Source organism: Electrona antarctica, assembly GCF_951216825.1.
Source record: "Electrona antarctica genome assembly, chromosome: 24".
Lineage (NCBI taxonomy): Eukaryota > Metazoa > Chordata > Actinopteri > Myctophiformes > Myctophidae > Electrona > Electrona antarctica.
The window spans coordinates 27594478-27605290 of NC_136803.1; the positions used below are offsets into that span (position 1 = coordinate 27594478).

The 10813-nt window shown below is 41.4% G+C and overlaps 1 long non-coding RNA gene across 1 annotated transcript in view; it reads right to left on the bottom strand.

Moving 5' to 3' along the window:
• Window positions 1-10765: 10765 nt before the first annotated feature.
• The window catches only part of LOC306917042, a 2584-nt gene continuing 2536 nt past the window's right edge, over window positions 10766-10813 (bottom strand). The window contains exon 3 of the long non-coding RNA XR_013789097.1: window positions 10766-10813. This exon is cut by the window's right edge and continues 127 nt beyond it. This is a non-coding gene — a long non-coding RNA (uncharacterized lncRNA).

Genomic DNA, 10813 nt, shown 5'->3' on the forward strand with positions numbered 1-10813 from the left:
ATATTAATTGCATATATTACTGCATCCACACAATGTAGGTTTCTTGCAAGCAACGTAAAGAAACTATAGATAGATTATCTAATTTCAGATATACTACCAATCTGTTCACACTGTTAGACAGTAAGGTTCATAACGTACCTGTAAAAATAGTTTTGTACAAATAGTCTCCTATAACTACAACCTACAGTATACATTATGTCTCAATAGCAGCTTCATAATCTTTCCATCCTAGTAGTCTCAAACTGGTATTTAAACCAAAAATCACACTCGTGTGAAGTGAGGGGCGCTCTTATCATCATACATCATCACATTCCGGGCAATTACTTTTGGCGTCCTCACTTTTCTGTCCTCATTTTTTATCTTCACTTTTTAAGCCCTCGGCCAATCAAATCATAGCTATGGGGTGCACACGCGCACACAAAGCTGGGCATAGGAGCAAAGATTGTTGTTGAGTGGTGTAAGGTCTTATATATTATATAGACTGATCAGCTGTGGTCTGATGTAATGTCTGACGTAATGAAATCACACCCGTGTGAACTGGGTGACCAAGGCAACCGTGCTCATTTTTTGTGCACAGACAGACAGACAGACTAACAAAGCCAGTTGTTGGAGTGGTTTACACCACTCAAAAATAGTGAAAATGTTTTAACTCAAATATTTGCTCATAACATGCAATGTGTTGTGATATTGTAGCTCCCCATTAGGGACACCTTGTGTTTAGTGACATAACTCCATGAGTAGGAATAACATTGTGTTGTTTGTAAATAATATTAGCAGTTATATTTATTTTCATGTTGGAATGTGTCATGTTACTATAATCCATGATGTAGTATTCCTTATTATACTTTGAATATAGTACAAGGTATTATTAGCAGTAGTATCATTAGTATTATACTTTTTAATATTGCCTTTATTGATACATATACAGTTGACTGACAGGAAATTAATTTATTTATACAGCACTTTCCCAAACAAAGTTACAAAGAATACTTTACATATGCAGGAGCAGCAAATAACAATACAGGTTAAAACAGCATACATGAGAAGAAAAGGGTCACGCACACTTCACTTATAGAGCAGTAGTTTTATTCAGATGACAACATTTCGGTCTAAACGACCTTCATCAGGTATCCCAGAGATACCTGATGAAGGTAGTTTCGACAGAAACGTTGACATCGTTGTCACACGGCAAAGGGATCGGGACTCGAACCCCCGACACACTGTACGGCTGGATTAGCAGCCTAGTTGCCCAGACAGCTACGCCAGCCATCTGGGCCTATATATCTATATACTTGTGTATCCATTTTAATACATATATATCTACATTAAATGTAGTTGATATTGAAAAAAGTCTACATCAAACCTCTTCGCCAAACATAGTCAATGTATTGCGACCCGTTGTGAGCTTGTAGATTCCTCCCAGAATATGGTTTCATAATACTTGGCAGTGGTGGCTTAAGGGTTAGAGGAGCGCCCTTGTTGCCGAAAGGGTGCCGGTTCGATTCCCCTGTCATCACTCACCCAACACCGCTGAAGTTCCCTTGAGCAAGGAACTGAACCCCCAACTGCTCCCCCTGGAGCTGCTTAGTGGCCAACAAGACTGTGGTTGTACTGGTCAGCTCACAGGTTGTTGTGTGTGTGTGTGTGTTTCTATGTGCAGGGCGTTGCTGAAAATGAGCACTTGTGCTCAGCTACTAACCTGGGTAAATAAAGGATAAAAAAAGAACTATAATACTGAGCATGATACTAGCATATCATGTGAGTGAATTATGCAGACTGACGATCAAGTTAAGTTTCACTTTTTTCACCCTTTTCAACTACAGTCTCACCTCACCTCCCTACCTACAAAAATGCTTCATAGAATATCCATTTTCCTGTATAGTATCCATTTCAACCAATATTTGTAGAATTTATCCAAAATGTGAGTTTCATATATGTTTTGTACAGGATGGACAGCTTCTTGTGCCTTTTTCCCTTCAGGTGGGCCTTTATATGCTTAGGGTCTATAGATAGCACACCTGCAGATTTAATTCTGCTGTCACAGAGTTTACAGTAGATGGCAAAGACTGTTCCCTCATGACAAAGTTCCACAAGATAACCACACTTTCCATTCTCTCTTTCCATTCTCTTCAAGAATGGAGTCCTCCTTGTCAGCAGTGGGCACTGTGGGGTTGTCTTTGTCTTCGTCGGGTGACTCCTAGGAACAGATAACAAAGACACATCAAGCTGGACAGCAGGTCAAATTAAACCAAATCCACAAGAGCAGCTGACCAGTTTAAAACAAGAAATGATGACATTCGTCATATTATTACAGCTTTTATATTTGCGGCAGTGGTGATCCACAGTATAAAAAAAAATAGCAGATCTACAAGCTCCCAAGTGTGAAGATATGAATAGGATGCAGTGTGAGCTTGTAGATAGGCTATTTTAACTATTTTATGTATTTTTGATTATTATATATTTTGTAAAGGAATGGTTTTGGTCATACAAGGTTTTCACCTGACAGCAATATATCTGACTGTATCAGTATCAGTCAGTTTGACCAGATTGCATTCAAATTGGCTACTAATAATATGAGTATGAGGTTTCCACTTGACAGCACTCACGCAGTTGGTTTGATTGACACCCGAACACATTGACATGTCAATGTTTCCTAAAACGAGAGTTGAACATTTTGTAGTTATGGGTCCATTTGCAGGCTTGGCAGGTCTAAAGAAGTCCCGCGGTAGCCTATAGCCTGGGCAGCAATCCTTTTCGGGTTTATGATCCAGACCAATCGGGAGCAGATGATATCCATATGTCATGTTGTAGTCATTGTTTTGTAGTCATCAGGCAGGAACCATCAATCTGGAACTTCCTTTTCTCTCAAACTGATTTTTCTCAATAAAAGCCGCAGGCTACGAGAGCTTTCATTGTTATCCTTCCGTTTTAAGGGAAAGGAAGTTCCAGATGATGGTTCCTGCATGACGTAACGGCATATCATCCGCTCCAGACCGGTTCACACAGCAATTTTGAAACACAGAAAGCCTGGTGAGTGGTGACGCATGGTTATTGCTAGTGTAGTGGCAAAAAGCAATACATTCGAAATGAATAGAATAGTACAGCATGGTGATGTACTACGGCTTGCAGAGTACAAACTGAGGCCTGATAACAGATACAATAGAATACTGAACCATTCCGCTGTGCTAGACTTTGGGCAAAAGAAGTTGAACAACAAGGGGTCAGTTTGCCAAAATGTCAGTCAGGCAAACAAAGTACTTGTTTTACAACTGCTATTGCCTGATAATGAATTGTTCTTTTTCCATTTCACCCATCTCTCCCAAATCGTACTCTGGTATGCACATCTGGTAGATCTGGCAAACCCAAAGTCTAGCACAGCGGAATGGTTCAGTATCTATTGTAACTGTTACCAGGCCTCAGTTTGTACTCTGCAGGCCATAGTACATCACCATGCTGTAATATATTCTATTAATCAACTGACTGGCTGTCATCTAAATAATAAAATCATCTGTATTCGTCTGTGGTACTTTGTACATTACGTGGGTGCACACTGCACAGCAGCAACTGCTGCTGATATAAGTTAATTGGCTCTAGGGGTCCCCTGGGGGTCCTTGAGAAGGTTCCAGGCTCCCAAGGCTAAACAATTGATAGTTAGGAACCAAATGGACCAGTGCATGCATGTCTGTAACTCTGAGAGTGTACACGTGATGTGCAAGTATAAACTCTCACAGTGATGGAGGTCTGTGGCCTAATAATGCATACCAAACTGGGGTTACAGTACCTTGAATGAATCCAGGGAGGCAGTCCGCCAGGGAGGCAGTCCGCCAGGGAGGCAGTCCGCCAGGGAGGCATCCAGCGATGGCCCCAGACGTGGTTATTCTTTGTCTGAATCGAATCAAGGCCAGCCTTGATTCGAAGTACAGGCGATTGCTCTGGACGATACACGGACACCTGCGGTAGTGACTCTTGGTGATCATGACCGCACAAACTGACTCACAGATGATCTGGAATGAGGGAGGGATTATTTTCGTCAATGAATACCAAGGGTGCAACAGTTATTACATCTGTACTGAAATCAAGTGTTTCCTGCAGGAAAAAGCTTTGCCCCAGTGCTGGCTGGGGGGAGAATCTCCGGCTCGCGCCAGAAGCGATCAATTCATTATTCAGTTTGATTAAAATAGAAGAAAAGTTAGAGAAGAGAAGTTTTTATTTTTGATTAATCCGTTCTCAAATCTTCTATTAACGTCTAGGAGTGCTGTCGCGCCAATTTCAGCACAGCTTGAGAGCCTGTATCATAATATTAAATATCTTTCTTGGCATGGTGCCAGAGATTTTAGGCACGGTGTGACACCAGGGCAAAAATGGTCTGCAGGAAACCCTGAATTTAATCTAATAATGAAGTCCCAGTTTGTTTCTCCTGTTACTTAATGGCGCCTCCCCCATTTCAACCAGCAAGGCCAGAATAGGATTTGTTTTAAAAGCTCTCGGTCTAGTTTGCAAAGATGTGTTCTAGCAGCTGACCCAAACACTATACTCCCATAATCTAAAGTGGATCTTATCATGGCTTGATATATCATATGCAAGGTATCTCTCTCAGCACCCCAATCACTCCCAGCTAAACTACTATGTGATGCAGAATGGTCCCAAATATATTGTAGCTACCACGTGCTATCATAGACTAGTGCTATCGGTTCCAGATTCGAACAAAACCAATGGATGTTCCAGCAAGCAATATTTACATTCAGGGTTCGATTTGCTTGGGGGATGGGGGGGACGATCCATGTCTCTTTTGATATACCCTCTCTGGTCATTCTTTTTTTATCGCCAGTGGGGACATATTTTATCCCTGCTTCGGGTGAGACTGAATAAATACATGTATTTCCTCTTTGAAAGTTTAGACTGATTGATATGTTTGTTATTTATGTTTGATGATCACAATTGATAGATTATATTCTTGTAGATTATTTTCATTATTTGTCATACAACAGGGCTTAAGTGGTTAATAAAATGTCCCCCTCTGTCCGTTTAGCAAATCAAACCCTGACTATACTATATATTCACCCTTAAGTCAAAGGTCAGAACCTGCCCTATAGTATCACAGTTCTGGGTGGACTAAACTACATACTAATTTACTATTGCTGCCAAAGTATTACACCTTGTTTTATTATATCTTATTTTGTTTTATTTTAGATATTATCAGAGTGTGCAGAGCATGTCACACCAACATTTCACTTCATATAGTTGTACAGACAGGTTTATTCTTTATAAACTAGGGGGCATGCACAGTGCACGCATTCAAGGGCTAAAAAACACTTTGAAGCATGCCGTCTAGTCAGCCGTGTGTAATTGGAATGAGCTAAACTAGAGCAGTGAGCTCTAGACTAGTGTGTGGTCACTTGACCTCAAACTAGAAGGATCTGTTCCAGATATGCTGTGTAAAGAGTGTTGCATATTGCCCCCTACTTGCTCGGAAACCTGAGCGTGTGTCAAAATTAACCTTGAACAACACTTCTCCAGCTTTGACATGCAACACTCATTCGGACAATGTGAATACCTGCAGCATGGCACTATTGTCGTAGAGATCTGGAATGTTCTTGAGCAGACTCCTCCAGATGCACAAGCCATTGAGGGCCACACTCATCATGGCTCCTCCTGTTAGTGGGTGCTTCAAGTTGTTGACGTCTCGTTTTATACCTGATTTATACTTTGTCGTATGACAGTGTTACAAAGATAAACAGAGAGAAAGACAAAGAGGGAGAAACCACAGGTCAGCCAGTCAGCAAAGGGTAGAAATATGATTCAGAGCATGCAGGGCCCATTGATCTTTGATTTGGAAGTATGAATTTACAACAGTTTCTAGTGTTTAACTGTTGTGTCATATAATAACTAAGCTATGTAAAAACAACTATTTTACAAAGCAGCTGAGGGTACACCGTCTCAGCCATGTATTCAGCGAGGTTTTGTGGCATCTCCCATTCTCCCCTGTGACTTCAACTTACAGTATACTCTGGTCTGTGTCAGAGGAAGATGTCTGGTAGATAGAACCAGGACCAACTCGGCATAGAGGACTTTGAACTGGGGAGCATCCTTGGGGCCAAATAATAGAGCAGGTGGTTTGTGTCTACATTTGTATGTACAATGTACATAGCCTACAGGCAGTGTTCATAAACAAATTAAAATACTTTGAGTAAAATGCAGCTTTACCTTCATGAGGCATCCAACAAAGTGAGAAGAGGTCTGAGCCTTTCCAGACACAAGGCTCTTTCTGAATTAGCCACCACAGTGAGTGCAGAATGCATTTTCTAGAGAAGACAGAAGGCAAGGTCAGAACAAGAAACAGCTTTAGTATTATCATCACATCACAGGTGCAAACAAGTAATGAAGTGGGTGACATTAATTTTTTGTGCAAGCTCCATCTTCAAGGTCAATGTCAATCAACTGCATTCTGTGTTTACTTCTTGCCTGGAGATGTCTATCATGCTGCTGCAATGCCTGGTAGGGACTATAGGTAAAAGGTATGGTATGGTAAAATGGTGCATTACATTCACCAATTCATACACCAATGGCGGAGGAAACCATGCAAGGCACCAACCTGCACATCGGGAGCAATCAGGGGTTCAGCGTCTTGCTCAAGGACACTTCAACACTGACTCTGGGGAGCCCTGAGCCCGGGAGCGAACTGGTAACCTCATGGTTCCCATCTAGCTGCTATACTGGCCACTCTACCCGATCCACTGCCGCCCCCTAGCCCCATATAGGCCTATATGTAAAGTAATTTTGCAAAGTTTCAAATTCATCCATCCTTATATTGATTATTTTAATATGCATGCCTAAAGAGGCTGACCTGCCCTTTGGTGTTGCCTTGGACAGTGGACATGCAGTGGACAGTGGAAAGATTGAAAACACACAAAAACGAATTTCACCCACTGTAAAAATCTGTGATGTGACAATACATACGGTTCTGAACTAGCCTAATACTGCTGTACAGAGTAGACAACATTATTGTATTGCTGAATGGACATGGTCATTCTCACCTCACCAGCTATAGGGCCATATAGACACCAGTCCACCACATCACACACAAGACTCAACAACCGTTTGCATTTTGACAGACACGCAATATAAATATCTAGATTTAAAACGAAGCTCAGATATTGTAGATATGCGAGTTCGTAAGTGCTTAGTTGTAAACAAACAAACTGTGCCTGCAAGCTAACGTTACTAGCTAGCTATCAGGCTAACATGTTCATTCACATCATGCATTTAGTGATTTAAATCATAGAGTTTAATACACACTATATCCTAGAGGGCGTGTTAAATAAATCTCCACCAGAACACAGTAACGACATTATATTGAAATAGACTGTACCTGATATGAAACGCTGATTGGTTGCGTGTGTTTAAACCTGAACGACGATCAGCTGTTTGGATGGAGCGGCGTCACGCGTGGTGGGCGTGTCGCGCATGTGACTTGAACCTGCTTGTGACGTTCACCGTTGCGTTCGGAACGCACAGCCAATCAAAACATAAACACGTCAGCGAACTTTTCGTGTGACTTTTCGAAGTTGGAGCTCGTCAGTTGCTGATGATGGTGTTGATGATGATGGAGTGCAACACACTGAAGCAGCTCTCCTCTGGAGACGTTGAGGAGTTCTTCAACAGGGATACATTTTTCCAGTTAGACCTGCGGGAGTTTGAGTACTTCAAGGACGCTGAGAACTTCCAGTTCCAGCAGCAGCCAGAGGAATCGGAGGAATCAGCCGTTGCCTACAGTGAAGAGCAACGGTCGTCTTTTGGTCGTCAGCCTGAGCACAACCACACGGTCAACGAAGAGAAGAAGTCGGCCAGGAAGGTAACGTTCATCATGGGTGAACTGTTACAAACGGAGAGAGCCTATATCAGAGACCTGCGTGAGTGCCTGGAGACATACATGTTGGAGATGACCTGCGGTGGAGAGGAGGACATACCTGCTGGCATCCTCAACAAGGAACACATTGTCTTCGGCAACATCAAGGAGATCTGTGACTTTCACAGCAACATTTTCATGGATGAGTTGGTCAACTGTCAGCTACCTGGAGATGTGGGACAGTGCTTTGTGACATGGGCTGAAAGGTTCAGCATGTATGTGAGTTACTGCAAGAACAAACCTGCCTCCAGTCATCTTATTCTGGAACACGCTGGAAGCTACTTTGACCACATCCAGCAGAAACATGGCCTGGGCCCAGTCAGTTCTATTGACTCCTACCTCCTTAAGCCAGTACAAAGAATCACCAAGTACCAGCTCCTGCTGAAGGACTTACTGTCTTGCTGTGCGGAGGGAGAGAGAGGAGAGATTAAGGCTGCTTTGGAGGTGATGCTGAGTTTTCCCAAGAAGGCAAATGATGCCATGAACATTGCGCTGTTGGTGGGTTGTGATGAGGACCTGGATGTCCAGGGGGACTTGATACTTCACGACCGTTTCCAGGTGTGGAACCCAAAGTCTATCATCCACAAAGCTCGCATGTCTCTCAACCGGAAGGCTCAGTACCACCACCTGTTCCTGTTTGAGAAGTTGCTGGTCTTCAGCAAGGAGATCAAAGACTCTGCTGGCAGAACCACATACCAGTACAAAAATAAAGTACTGACATCGGACCTATGGGTGACAGAGAACATTGATGGAGGCCCCGGTACGTTTCTTCTGTGGGCAGGAAAGCCCCCCTTTCACAAGACTGTACTTCAGGCATCCAGTGTGAAGGCCAAACAGAAGTGGATGAAGAGCATCTGGGAGGTGTCACCACTTCACTTGCCAGGATGGCTATTGGCAGAAGAAACACCAGCACTGTCCCACCCCACCAGGAACAGTACAAGACAGATAGACAATATACCCAGCCATCCAGGTCAGAAACTTTTTGGAAACATACTGTGGAAATGGCTGACCAGCCGCAGTAGCCGCATTTACTATGACTGACCTTTATCCTGAAAGGTGACACGATTGGTGGACACTAGGGACATATGGGCACCTCAAGGTAAAATTGGCTATTTTGTCCAAAATATTGAAACATTTCTGATAATGATGCAAAGTACATGTTCACATCATATACTTTACCTTACTAAAGACCATTTTTCATTATTCTTTTTACATTTTGGACAAAATAGCCAATTTTACATTGAGGTTCCCAGATGTCCCTGGTGCCAACCTATCCTGTATCTGACTGAAACACTGAATTGTTATATTATTGTATATATTGTATATATTTATTACCTTATTATTGTATTACGGTATGCCTATGCTCTTATTACCTGTGATTAATATTGTTTTCCATCATATTATAGTTTATTAATGTTATCCTGTAATCAATTGAAGAGAAAAATCATGGCCCGCTCACTCATTAGAACGCCTGCCCGTCTAATGTGTTAGGGGGCTGTGATTTTTTCAATTATGTTTTTCATTTTTTCTTTAAATATATTTTTTACATTTAATGTTTATTTTATTTGAAAGTGAAATATCCCTTTAATTAAGTGTTATTGTATATAGTTGTGTTGTGTTGTGTTGTGTTGTGTGTGTGTGTGTAAATAAACCAAGTTCAGTGAACTTGCCAGACAACACCCTAAAATCCTGAATCTTAACATCTGAAGTGTATGACCCAGAGGGTCCTGTTACATGTAGCTAAAGCAATCACATGGGTTATCATTTCTGTAGTGCATTAGTGGAAGAAGCACTCAGATTCTTTATTAGAGTTAAAGTAGTAATGTTGAGGTACTCTGTTACAGGTAGAAGCCCTGTAATCATAATTTGACTTGGCATCAATAGCAGCTCTACAAGCACACACAACATTGTGAGGTGCTGTGAACTTCTAGATCAGCTATTTTTTCTAGTAAAGCTAGTAAAGCCGTTTGAAATAATTGTAGTGGCGTTAAAAAGGGTACAATATTTGCCTCTGAGATGTACTAGAATAGAAGTATAAAGTGTCAAAAATAGAAATACTCTGGTTAAGTAAAAGTACCTCAACATTGTACTGAAGTACAGTACTAAATGTGCATAGTTACTTTCCACCACTGCTGTAGTGTACTAAATAACCAGCCACAGTTTGTCTCAGAAGGTTTCAGCTACTGTGAAAGAGTTATTTTTTCATGTGGCTGAGGCTTGTTCTACCCAAGCCTCAGCCACATATTAAAAGCATAAAATTGACTACAGCAGTATAGAGGGTATGCGCATGCTTAAAGTGAATGGCACATCGAGTGGCAAAGCAACATGCAAAGTGAGTTTAACATTGTTTAACGCAATCAGATAGCCTTTAGGCTTTTTCTGTTTGGATGCATGGGTTGTCAAGGCTAGAAAGTCGTTTTTTGCCACTCAGTAGGCATTCCTGCGTAACTTCCGGGTTTGATGATGATGTCACGCACATACCCTCTATTAAAATAATAGATGTAGTTACGGTTAAGCTACATTTGAAATAATATTTCCATTTAATGCACATCTGTTTACCTGAATTAGTCTAGAACTGAGAAAAAGGAAACAGTTACAACATGTTGATAAAAGAAATCTCCAACATATTGGCTTATTTCTCATTCACAATTTATTATTTGCAACTTGTTGAGCGCAATACATTGTGGTGTATTTCGACTATTCAACATTGACTAGTAGTAGTATGGTGTAATTTTAACAAAACAGTGTGTTAACAGTTTTATTAAACATCAATCAACATCAATCAAAACTAAGTAGAGGAATCAGATTCTCAACTGTCACATGCCAAAACAAAAACTAGTGTTTCACAGGGGTTGAAAGATTGAGGTTGTTGTCTGACTTATCTCTCAAGGAGAACTTCTCAGTACA